Source organism: Silene latifolia, unplaced genomic scaffold (genome assembly GCF_048544455.1).
Source record: "Silene latifolia isolate original U9 population unplaced genomic scaffold, ASM4854445v1 scaffold_420, whole genome shotgun sequence".
In the NCBI taxonomy this organism is placed as follows: Eukaryota; Viridiplantae; Streptophyta; class Magnoliopsida; order Caryophyllales; family Caryophyllaceae; genus Silene; species Silene latifolia.
Window position 1 is genome coordinate 53,239 of NW_027413341.1, and position 13,694 is coordinate 66,932.

A 13,694-nucleotide genomic window follows, 5' to 3' on the forward strand; every position below is an offset into this window, starting at 1 on the left:
GGTCGGGATTTGCATATGTGGTACCGCTCCTCAGCTGAATAACATTTGCTTGATTGTGAGCTTGCTTACCTTGAGGAGGAAGACCCCCGGCCTGTTTTGATGGATTTTGAAGTGCCATCTGAGCCACATGGTTATCTAGCATCTTATTGTGGGCAATTAGCTCAGAAATTTGAGCTGTATGCTTCTGCTGCATTGACAAAGTTTGTTGCAAAATATTACGCAACTCTGCCATCTCATTGTTCGGAGCTTGTTGAGGAGTTTGTTGAGGAGGCTGTTGATATTGATTGTTAAACTGCTGGCCTCCTTGATTTGGCCTTTGATATCCCCCTTGTGGTTGATTACCAAAACTGTTGGGAGGGACATAAGTATTCTTCTGTGGTTGCAGCTGCTGCGGGTTTTGCCCCATTCTGACTAGACCATTGAAGTAATGGATGCTTCTTCGTTCTTTCATTATAAAAGTTGGAGAAAGGTGTACCTTGTGCACCTTGTCTGTAAGCCTGAAAGGCAATAACCTGCTCCAATGTGCTCAAGCAATCAGCTGCACTGTGACCGTCTAAACCACATCTAGCACAAGACTCCTCTACTTGCTGACTAATAGCATGAACTCTCTCCTTACTACCCAATGATTGGGTAGTCTTTATCTCGGCAATCTGAGTAGAAATAGTCTCTAACTGTGCCGCAAGGGCACTATCAACACCAGTACCTCGCGTGCTTCCCCTAGGATTTTTATACCTGGCAGTATGGGTGGCAATCTGATCAATTAACTTCCACGCGTTAGCATCATTGGTGTTGTCCTGAAACCTCCCATTAGCAGATGAATCCAAAAGGGCACGATGATCGTCATACAACCCGTTATAAAACTGGTTGCAAAGAAACCACTTAGGGAAACCATGATGGGGAACGGATTGGATCAAACGCTTGAAACGAGTCCAAGCTTCATTTAAATCTTCAGTAGCTCTTTGCTTGAAACTAGTAATTTGACTTCGTAGTGCATTAGTCTTCTGAGGCGGGAAGTACCTCTTGTAGAAAGCAAGAGCTAAGGTATTCCAGTCTGTAATTCCTTCACCTTCCATATCCAAGTCTCTCAACCACTCAGCAGCTCCATCTTTCAGAGAGAAAGGAAAAAGCCCTGCTTTATCTAATCTTGTGTCACTCTACCTGTTAAAGGAATAGAACAACAATAGGTGACAAATTTCTCCATATGGGTCGCAGGATCCTCAGCTGCTGCCCCTCCAAATAAGTTTCGTTCCACCAAATTGATATAAGATGACCGAATTTCGAAAGTTCCATTGTCAGTAGTGGGCAGCTTAAATCCTTGTGGGATAGAAGCTAAGGTCGGCTCGGAGTGACTGGCTAGAGTAGGCATGATGGTAGTCTCAGGAATACGAGTTTCAACTGGAATCTCGGTCTCGGGAATGTCGTCCTCTTCGTAGGACTGATCGCTCGACTGTGTTGAGCTCGCCGTCTCGACGTCAAGTATACTCAAGTCTTCTACTTGACCCACTTCTTGATTAAATTTCCGTCTGTAGCGAAAAGTCTTTTCTGGTTCAGGATCAAAAGGAATAATCGTGGACCTATTCGACCTGGGCATATACGGAACTAACAAGAAAAGTGTGAGAACGGTCTCAAGGAACTAGGTTCCCTGAGACAAAGAGACAAAATAAACACAACCAAACTAAACAATTGTTGCCTCCCCGGCAACGGCACCAAATTTGATGTGGCTAAAGTCATATCACCAAATAAAAATAAAACTATCTCAAAACTAACAAGAATAGCTAGTGGTAAGACAGGTATCGAATCCACAGGGAGGCGGTAATAGTCAGTCTGTAAATATTTAAATTGTCTAAAGGTAACCATTTTCTTGGGGGTTTGTTTTGTTTGTTATCTAACCAACTAATTGCAAGTAATTTAAAGAGGTTTAAACAATGATATTAAAAGTCTAGGATTTCCGCTTCACTAGGTCAATTATATGGGGTCTATTAATCAATTGCTAGATCTGTGAAGCTGTCTAAGGTCACAAGATCGGTCGATTCTATTATGCCCTTTAGATCGATTCTAACATGCGGTCGCTATAATTAGATACAATCCATTTGATTATCGCAGCCTATATTAATTCTAACCCGGTCGGTGAAAGGATTAATTCGCTATACTAATTAACAACTCAGGCCTAAGTTAATTAACTAGAATAAGAACAATAATCAAACGACAGCTTATATGATTTCTCTAGCAATTAATCAATTTTCCCCTTTTAATTAACCTATATCCTCTTCATCCTAGATGAGGAATTTAGCTACTCATGACTAAAGCAATAACAACAGTGATGATAATTGAAGACATAATTATAAGCATGAAATAAGAACAATAATTGAATAACATAAACTTGAATGATTAATTATTGAGGAAAGATTAGTACCGTAGTAAGGAAAGATTAAAGTTAGAGAGAGTATTCAGCCGTTTTAAGCAAAATAAAAGCATAACCTAATAATCCCGTACGAGTTTCTAATTTATAATACAAATAACTGTTTTAAGAAAATCCGGAAACAAATTTGCCAGAAAGGTTCCTCGATCGAGCCTCAGGTGACTCGATCGAGGACGATTACTCGATCGAGCCTCATGGGACTCGATCGAGGAACCAGCTACACAGAAAGATTCCTTCGTTTCTTCACTTCTAGCCTTCATGCTTCCTCGTTCCTTGTGCCATGCTCCGTGTATTCCAATATGCCAACTCCGTTATGCTCATCTTAGCTTGATTATCCTCGTAATGCGTCATTTCTGCATTAAAACATAAAATAGCAGTAGTATCGACAATTCACTGAAATAAGGCATATAAATGATATATTGGCACGCAAACGGTATATAAAATGGTATGAAAGGAGCTATAAAAGTATATATAAAAGTGATACATCAGTAATCAGCGTTGACTAACTGGTAACAGTATCATCATGGTCCATATACATACTATTCGCATTTTTTTTCTTATGTTGCATGTCTTGTCTTCTTAAATTGCATGAATAGGGTGGTTGTGGTTGTTTACATACATTATGGGCGTGTCGTACTTGTCTTGTAACATGATATATGTTGCATGATTGTTGTCTTCTTGCGTACGTATAAGTTTGGTGGATGGGTAGAATGAACTTCGGGGACGAAGTTCCTTTTTAGAGAGGTAGATAACATCGCGATAAGAGTTCTAACAAGTTGACAGAGTTCTTTTATGCTTCATCTTTATTTTCACTTTTATGTTCTGAGTCGTCACAAACTTTGCTACGTCATTAACTTGGTAGTTGTATACCGTAACGGTATAGTGATGTAGTGGTCGTTGAAGCTATGTCAAGATGTTTGAAACCTAATATCACTACAAAAAGAATTAAAACAGGCGACCGATTTTGGCGACTGAAATCAGTCGCTAAAATCAATTTGGCGACTGATTTCAGTCGCCAAACGTCAGTCGCAGACTTTAGTCGCCTTTTCTAATTTTGGCGACTAATGTCGGTCGCCAAATTTGGCGACTGAAAAATCAGTCGCCAAATGACAAAAATAGCGACTGAAATGGTAGTCGCCAAATTGGCGACGGATTTGAGGTAGTTGCCAAATTGGCGACTGAATTTCAGTCGCTAAATTTGGTTTTAGTCGCCAAATTTGGGTGACGTAGCCAATATCACTGAGTCAAATTTGGCGACTGAAAGGGGATTTGGCGACTGAAATTCAATCGCCATTTTGGCGACTACCTCAAATCAGCCACCAAATCCCTTTTTCAGTCGCCAAAGCCACTGTATGTTTTGGTGGTTTTTTTCGTTTTCATTGCTAGCCAAATATTTACAACCTGCATACAAACCGATGTTCCACAACGCCATACATCCCAAATTTCAACACACACAACACCATACATTTTAACCCAACACCACCCATTTTCTCAAACTTCATTTCATATATTGAAAATGAAAGTTTTACAAGCTAAGCTATTCTAAAGTTCAAGTCTAAAGTTCAAGTTTTACAAGCTTACATGCTAAAATCATCTTACTTGGAAGCCAACACCGGTTCCACTCCCTCCTTGTGGACCATGCGGATCAAAAGGATCGTAGTTGGGTCTAGGTCCGGGGTTACAACCTTGCCACCAATTCTCAAACATTGCCATTCTTTCCTTCATTTGGCGGAATTCTTCATCACGTTTGGCTTCACGTTCATCACGCTCTCTTACTTGAGCTTGTAGTTGATTAATAATTCCCGGTTGATACGTGGTGTTGGGAATTGTTGAAGTCGATCTCCTACGCGTTTTCTCATAGAAAGCCGGTGTTGAACTTCCGTTACCATAAACGTGCCCTTTCTTGAAGCCATTCACCAACTCATACCATATGTCATTATCCGGTTTTTCTGGATTGGCGGCTTTTTCTTGTTCAAATGCATCCTACAATTTTAAACAAATGGTTGTAAGTTAATATGGTAACCACCTTATATACGACATTTTAAAAGAGAATAAATTAACAAAAATTAAGTGTTAGGGAAAACTTACATATAATTGCTTGTCTTTTGGCTTAGTCCAACTTCTAACCCCTTTGTGGTCAACCCTGAAATGCGTGTCCAGAAACAGTTCCGGTACCGTCGCAATCGGCTTTGACTTCTTCTTTCCTTTCTGAATGAAAAAAAAACATACATGTTAGAAAATCAACAAAAAATCTAACATAAAATAAACATGTTGCATTGAAAACCAAAAAAAGTGTGAAATAATAGACAAACTTACACCCAATACACGATCCCAGAACGATCGCGATCCCCCGTAATGAGTAGGCTCATTCACGGCATTTTCATTTCCTCCTTTTTTGTTGAGGGATGCTTGCTTAGACTTCTTCTGAAAAGCTTCACTTTTGGTATGCTTTATTAAGCCTTCATACTTCTCACCTACAATTACACATATGAAATCATAACTAATAAGTTACTGATATTATTTATAATATAAGAGAGTATATGCTAATTAATACAAATAACAAAACAAGTTAATTAAATACCTTTCATGTTCTCTGGCTCCTTCGGGCGCCTGATCGTCTTCCAGATCACGTCCCGATATCATCGAGTACCGATGTCATTGTACCTATTACGGACATTCTGTTCTTGAGACGGTGACCAAGCAAATGATAGCTGCAAAAAAAAGGCGACAAAATTTCATATCAGTATAAAATAAAAGTTTAACCTTGGTTCTTAAAAAATTTATCCAAATTAATTATTTGGTTTCTAAAACAAAGAACTACGGAAAATATATACCCGAAAGTTATGGAACCACGCCTCTTTTTGTGCATTAGAAGCTTGTGTCCATGATGTAGGAATTGGACCCACGAAATTAGTCTTTGTGCTTTTCGTGACACCTCGTATCACGCAATCATCCATAAACTTGCATTTATTTTGAACATGTAAAATTAGAAACAATTATTATTTTACAAAAAAAATAATAATAATAATAGTAGACTAATAAAGAATAAGACTTACCATAATCCCGCCGGCTCAAGAATCATCCGATGATCCAAAGTGTACCGTATTGGCACCAGTACTGGCTCGTCGGTAGCGTCACTCTCCTCACCGTCACCGTCACCGTCTGTCTGCATCGGATCCTCGCGCACAAACTCCTCCTCCTCCTCCGCACGCGTACTCTGTCCAGAACCTGAACCTGAGAAGCCTCCACGCTTCCTAACTCGACCTGCTCCAGCCATCTGCAGTAATACAAATAAAAATTAACACAAATAATGATAAATGAAAATTATACGGACTTCTAAATTTTAATTATTTACTCTTGAGGAATACAAAATTATACCAATTTAATCATACTCATCATCGTCATCGTCCTCATCCTCATCATCGTCATCCTCATCATCATAATCATCTTCATCTCCAAACCCCTCGTCCTTCCTCCTCCTTTTCTCCTCCTCCCTTCTCCTCCTCACCTCCTCTCCCCCCCCCCCCCTCCTCTCCTCCTCTTCTTCCCTTCTCTCCTCCTCCTCCTCCGCCTCATCCTCCCTCGGCAGTCTCTCTTCCACATCATAATATTCTTCCTCTTCCATGTCTTCACCATCTTTATTCTCATACTCATAGTTGATTTCATCGGGTGGAGACAAAAGTGTTTCATTTGAAACGTTTTCTTCTTGGAAAAAAGTTGTATCAACTTGTGACCGTGTCTTTGTCTTAAAGATTGCACACCACGCATTTTGATTTCTATCATTTGTTGTGCTTGGATAAGTAGCAAAATACACTTGATGAGCCTGATGTGCAAGTATAAATGGATCATACTTAGAGTATGTTCTAGTACGATTTACTTCTACAAGCTTGTATTGTTCATGTACTCTCATTCCAGCCACAGAATTATCCTTCTAGTCAACCTTAAATAAGACAGTTTTATAAGCTCGGTCACGTCCATTATAACTAATTTCAAAGATATCTTCAACTATACCATAGTATTCGTTGTCATCAAGAGAAGAAATAGTAACCCCCCAATTGCACCTAGCCTTACCTTTACCGTGGTTGAATGTTTGAAAATTAAACCCATTAACCGAGTATCGATTCCACGTTCTTACCATTTTTGAAGGACCAAAAGCCAAACTTCTTATCAAATCATCTTGAATATTCAACTCAATTACATGTTTCTGAAACCATGTCGGAAATTGGTCCTCATGTTTGTCCCAAACAACATCCTTACTTATATTAGGATTCCTCTGAATGAAATCATTAACAAACTGTGTTTCGTATGACTCCAAGAGGTCACAATTAGATAGCACGTAAAGGTGGGCACGATTATACTCCTTATCATCCAAATATCTTGTTTGCTCCTTTGATGAACGCCCTTCATCATCTTGAGTTTGAAAAAATTCGGGTAAACTTCCGTCTATTTCATCCGGTTTCTCAACATTCAAGTTTTTTGCTTTGGTTTCTATATGTTTTTCAAAGTAAAGAGAACAAAAGTTTGCAATCTCTTCCGTTAAATAAGCATTGCATATAGAACCTTCCACCCTAGCTTTATTACCAATTTTTTTCTTCAAATGATTAAGAAACCTATAAAAGTTAATGATGAGTTTTATTAATAATAAATTTAACATATAATAAATAGATTATTTATTATTATTAATTTTAATTTAAAAGTAACTAGATTATCTTAATTACCTTTCAAATGGATACATCCACCTATATTGGACGGGTCCCCCAACTTTGTCTTCATATGGCAAATGAACCGGTAGATGCTCCATGGAGTTAAAAATGCAGGAGGAAAGATCATTTCAAGCTTACACAATATCTGTGGTATTTGCTCTTCCAGACGAATCATGTCATCAACACATATTGAAGAGGCACATAAATCTCGGAAGAATTGACTAATCTCAACAATTGCATTCCAAACGTTTGTCGGCACGAGGTGTTTCAAAGCAACGGGTAATAATCGCTCCATGAATAAATGACAATCATGACTTTTCAAGCCTTGCAACTTGACTTCTTAAGATCAACACATCCACTAAAATCGATGCATACCCATCAGAAACTTCAAATTTTGTAACCACTCACACAATACCTTTCTCTTAGCTTTGTCGAGAGTGAAAATGGATGTTGGCTTAGACTCGTCGCCGCGAATGTGTAATTTGGGACGATGACAAAATTTCTGCAAATCTTTTCTAGAAGCAATGCTATCACATTTTTCACCTTCTACATCCATGATCATGTCAATTAATTGCTCAAAGAAATTCTTTTCTATGTGCATTACATCCAAATTATGTCTTATCAACATTGTCTTCCAATAAGGAAGGTCCCAAAGAATGCTTCTTTTAAACCAACCGTTTTTCTGCTTTTTCAATTCTTTAAATTCTTCTTCGGTACCATCAATAGGGGATGGTAAATCACATACCGTCTTCCATATCTCATCCCCAGGCACTCATTTCGGAGGGGCATCAAGCACCTCTTTACCTTTTGTGAAAGCTTTCTTGTTCCTCCTATGTGGATTTCCCTCTCGTAAGAAGCATCTATGACAATCAAACCAGCTTATTTTCTTGCTATTGGGAAGCCAAAATGCTTTACTTTCCTCCATGCAACAAGGACATGCTTTTTGTCCTTGTGTAGACCACCCAGATAGCATACCATAGGCGGGAAAATCATTTATTGTCCACAAAAGGGAAGCTTTAAGTTGAAAATTTTATTTTTTAGACACATCATAAGTTTCCACCCCAACTTCCCACAAATATTTCAACTCCTCCACCAATGGTTGTAAATAAACATCCAACATACGTTTCGGGCTTTTTGGTCCGGGAACAATAAGTGACAAGAAGATAAATGGTCTTTTCATACATAACCAAGGTGGTAAGTTGTATGGTGTGACCATAACGGGCCAACAAGAATACTTCCTCCCAAAATTACCGAAAGGATCAAATCCATCCCTACACAAGCCAAGTCGTACATTGCGGGGTTCCTTGGCAAAATCAGGATACATCTGATCAAATCGTTTCCATTCTTCCCCATCACTAGGATGACTCATCTTCCCCGAAGCACGTGGGTTTTCTTTGTGCCATCTCATTTGTTCGGCAATGTTTTTGGTGGCATAGATTCTTTGAAGTCTTGGTGCGAGAGGAAAGTAAAACAATTGGTTACATGCTATTGGTTTCTTACTCTTTTTGGCCCTCTTACTACCGTTGCCTTTTTTCAACACCAAAAATATATCTCCTTCACTTGTCTCATATCTATCCGCCCCACAATATTTACATTTGTCAAGCAAAGCATCATCTTTCCAAAATAGCATACATCCTTCAGGACATGCATCAATCTTTTCATGCAGTAACTGAAGACCTTTAACTACTTTTTTAGTAGTATAGAAACTTCGGGTCATGATATTATCATCGGGGAAAGATTCCTCAAGGAACGAGGCAATGCCATCAACAGCAAGAAATGGCATATTAAACTCACATTTCAAGGTAACTAGCCTAGAAGCGGCTTGTAACAATGTCATTCTGCTTCCTTCATACAAGGGTTTTTCTGAGGCTTTTAACATGTCAAGAAAGGCTTTTGCTTGTGGGTGTGGCGGTTGTTCTTCAGAAATGGTTGTATGGTCATCACTATTAAAAATAGTGGAATCCATAGCATCAACAACCATCTCTCTATATGGGTTCTCATCATTTTGTATTTGTTGGGTGTGAGCTTGTTCATGAATTGGAGAATATGCTTCTCCATGTGAAATCCAATTGTAATAATTTGGCTTAAACCCGTTTATAATGAGATGTTCTTCTACTACAATGTCAAGCTGGTATTTCAGGTTTTTGCATTTGGCACAAGGACACCTACGTTTTTTGTCTACCAAGTCATATTCATCTTGTTGTTTAGCAAATTCAATAAACTCGCTAACACCCTTTATAAATCTAGCGGTAGGACGTCTTTTCTTATTGGAATGGTCTAATCTTCCTTCATACATCCATGAACGTTCCAATCTCTTCATTTTAATCTAAAGAAGACCCCACAATAATTTAAACATTTTAAAAAATAACAATAATATTACATACAAAATTTAAACATTATACTCCACATTATACAATAAACATATGAAAACAATATATAAATATTGTCAATAAGTAATCCATCTTCGAATGGGGTTCTTATCACTCCAACCTAAATCCGTCAATGTACGTTTCAAGTCACTAGCAAACACACTTGTAATTTATTAATGAGGAAAAAATTCGGCAGCAATTCCCTTCAGTTCTCCAAATACACATCTATGTATAATAACTAATTACTCCACATATACATGTATTCGGAGAACATTAAAGGGATCGCCACCAAACTCATTCCTCATTAATAAATCACAAGTACGTGTTTACTACCTAAATGACTTGAAACGTACAAAGACAGTCCCAAAATGGGGACTATTCAAGAATTACTCCTAATGAATAATTCTTGAACGGGTACTAAGTCAACATCAAATCAAACAACAACACAATCAAGTACTAAATTAATTAAGTCAATCAATAGCACAATTCAACCACATAATAAAGGTTTCTATCCTAAAGTCCGTAGCATAATTTGAACTAAAATTAGTAAATTTAAAAGGTAACTGGTAAGAGGAGGTTATCTAATCAAGTAAAAGCAAAAATGAAAAGAAAACAAGAAGCAACAGCTACACGCGACGGTGGTGCCTAGCAGTAGCGGTGACAACCCGAAAAGAGAAAAGAAAAACAAAAAAAAACAAGGTTATTCAACCTCAATTCATCAATAACATGAATTATCAAACTAAATTTATCAAAATCAAGTCCTAAAGAAGGTTCCACTTAGCTAATAGCTAATTTCTCTTAATCCAAAAGACGATTCCACTTAGCTAATTCCATTAATGCAAAAGACGGTTTCACTTAGCTTAATATTAATAATAATACGACGATTTCACTTAACTTAGTAATAATAATAATAATAATAATATTAATTAAGACGGTTCCACTTAGCTTAATACTAATGATAATGAGACGGTTTCACTTAACTACCAACACCAAACACCACCCCACGACCCACCCCACCCACGCCCACCACGGCCGAACCGCCACCCACCGAACCACCCCCACCCATAACCCTAAACCAAGACAAAAACCCCCTTAATCATTCTCTTTTAATTCAAGCACAAATTAAACTAAATTTAACTACAAATTAAACTAAATCTAACTACAAATTAATCTAACATACTAACTACAAATAAATCTAACCAACTAACCACAAATTAATCAAACTAACTACAAATTAAACTAATTAAACTGAAATTAAACAAAAAAAACTAACCTAATTAAAGAGGGTGGATGTGGCGGTGGAAATGGCGATGGAAATGGCGGTGGAAGGGTGGTTGTGTGGTGTTGTTCGTTGGTTGTGTCGTCGCTCTTCCTTTTTTTTTCGTAAAGAGTAAAGTAGGAGAGAGGAGCGCTGGTTTCTATTAAAAAATTTGGCGACTGAAATTCATTTTGGCGACTGAATTTCAGTCGCCAAATTGGCGACTACCCCTAAATCAGTCGCCAAATTTAAAATATCGTTCGCAACGTTTGATTCCCTTTTTAAAAAAGTCAGTCGCCAGATTGGCGACTGATTTCAGTCGCCAATCTGAAAATCAGTCGCCAATTTGGCGACTACTTCTATCAGTCGCCAAATTTCGGTCGCCTGTTTTAGTTTTTCTTGTAGTGTATCATACGTATCTTAAGCTTTTGTTTGGCGCTCTTTGACGTGAAGCGATAGGGTCTTTACTTAGGTATGTTGTCTGTTGTTTTTGGGAAGTGTGGGATGAACTTCGGGGACGAAGTTTTTTTTTTTGCAAAAGAATTATCATTTCATTTCAATAAGATTGAAAAGAAATTACATTTTGCAAGAATATCACACTAAACAACCAAGCCATCATCTAAACACACTGACAATCCACCAAAGCAAGAAAATCTCAGTGTTTTACAAACATATACATTCTAACACTTACATTCGGGGACGAAGTTCCTTTTAAGGTGGGGAAACTGTAATACCCGCCCTGTTTAAGGACCCCTTGACCGACCTTTTGACCACAGGAGAACCGTAGCATGGAATCGGAGGGAGGATTAGGGACCTACGTATCTGTTTACTCGATCTAGTAGGGGATACTCGGCCGCGTAGTGGTAACACTCGACCGAGTATGGCTTACTCGACCGAGTATGAAGATACTCGACCGAGTATCACGGCTGTTGACGCGTTATTATAAAATACGAGATCGTAAACCTTATTTCATTTTCGACGGTTCCTTATCTTTCTACCCCTAATCTCTCTCTCTATCCTACCTATCACCCACCTCTCTACACACTCTCATCTATCCTAGACACTAATCCAAGAAGGGGGAATGGTTCATACTTGGAGTCTTCGAGTTGGGATGTCATCGTTGCCGACTTCGGTCCTCGTCGCAAGGTAAGTCGTCGTTTTGTTGTTGTCTTTCAGTAGGTTTTTGGGGTAGTCTAGTAATAGGATATGGTTACTACTTGTAGGATTTGCCTTGGAGTCTTACCTGGCTAGTTGTTGGATCCACTTGCATGGATTAGCGATAAGTTAGGGTTTCCCTACTCGGTTTACTATTTAATTAATTTAAGATATGTGTTGTAATTGTTTGTACGATTGATATTGTGATTGATTGTTGTTGGTGGATTGGAGTATGGTGTTGGTGTTGATGATGTTCGCGACGTGCGTCCTCGGCTGAGTGGAGTCACTTGCGGGAGTGGCTTCACGCCCTAGTTTCGCCCTCTATGGAACCTGCTACATGAGGGGATGCACACATTAATTAACAAGGTTATCGCTCGTTGACGAGCGGGGGCTTAGGTGAGTACAGCTGCGGTCCCCCACTGGTAGGGCTACACACTTTAGTGTGTAGTCAGTTACGAGATGTGATTGGGAGTTGGAGGTGGATTGTGATCAGCTGTTTATCTTTATTGCACTTTTATTTTGTTTATGCAGTGAACTGACCCCGTTTTGTGTTTTCAAAACTGTGGTGATGAGCTTATCTATTCGGGGATGGTAAGAAGTTTGTTTAGCAGGTACAGCTAGTCTTGATGCTTGCGGGGCTTGGAAGGGAATCGAGTCATCACGCTACCGAAGTAGATGTCGATGTAACTCACTTTTAGTAGTTCTTGTGGTTGTCTGTGTTATATATCTATCACGCTGTTTAACGATGTAAAGTATAAAACTATTTAATATACGTTCTACTATTGTTTATTTGATCTACTTACCTCGGGAAACCGAGATGATAGCGCCTTCATACATTGGGGTGGTCTTTGGTAAGGCGTCTTGGTGCATGGGAGTGTTACAACGCATCCCTCTTGTGACGGGAGTCACAAGAGGCGAAACAAGGGAGTAAAACCATCTCCCGACATAGCTCACAATATCCATCTCAACACCACTAACATCCACAATCATAACCACAACAATAATGTAAACACAATGACAACAACCTCGACTATGTAACCAATACTAAACTGTACTGAGTAGGGAAATCCTACCTTTTGCGAACTCGATAATAATAGCAACAATCACATCAATGCTTAGCAAGTATTAACACCATCACCTACAACATTTATTATGCCCTATTATTACACTAATAGAATCGAATTAACCGATTAACGAGTATTCACAAACTTAGCACAAAGACATGTAGACTCTGGCGATGAGAAGGTCCGACTCAATACATCCCGCACCCAAGTTACTTCCTTCCCGGAATGATGTTTATAGTGAGGGTCACAAGGGTGGAGAGAGAGAGAGAGAGAGAGAGAGAGAGAGAGAGAGAGAGAGAGTATTAGGTTTAAGGAATGGTAGAAATGATTTACGAAATGTTTTAAGTTGCAGCCTCCGTGTAACATTATATCACGATGTCACTAGCCCACTCGGTCGAGTATGGAGCATACTCGGCCGAGTACTCTTCACTCAGTCGAGTGTCACAGACACTCGACCGAGTGACCCTTACTAGGTCGAGTATCCAGTCTCCAGTGCAATATAACTCCCCCACCATCTCCTACTAAGGATCTCATTGTGGGAAATAAGTCTGTATACTTCCCTTAAACTAGAAGGATTATAATGATTTAAAACAGATGATCAATGGTCATAAAATAAAATACATAAACAAAAGTAAAGGATTCAGAAATAACCTTTGGTCCTAGCAAATATGGCCTAAGAACAATATCAAAATTGATATTCGCCTATTAGTTGCACCCAAGACGATC

General features: G+C 38.8%; 1 non-coding gene across 1 annotated transcript; it reads left to right on the plus strand.

Moving 5' to 3' along the window:
* Positions 1 to 885: 885 nt before the first annotated feature.
* On the plus strand, positions 886 to 992 carry LOC141639494 (small nucleolar RNA R71). Its single transcript, XR_012542548.1, has one exon. It is a non-coding gene; the product is annotated as a small nucleolar RNA R71 (small nucleolar RNA).
* The last annotated feature ends 12,702 nt before the right edge of the window (positions 993 to 13,694 follow it).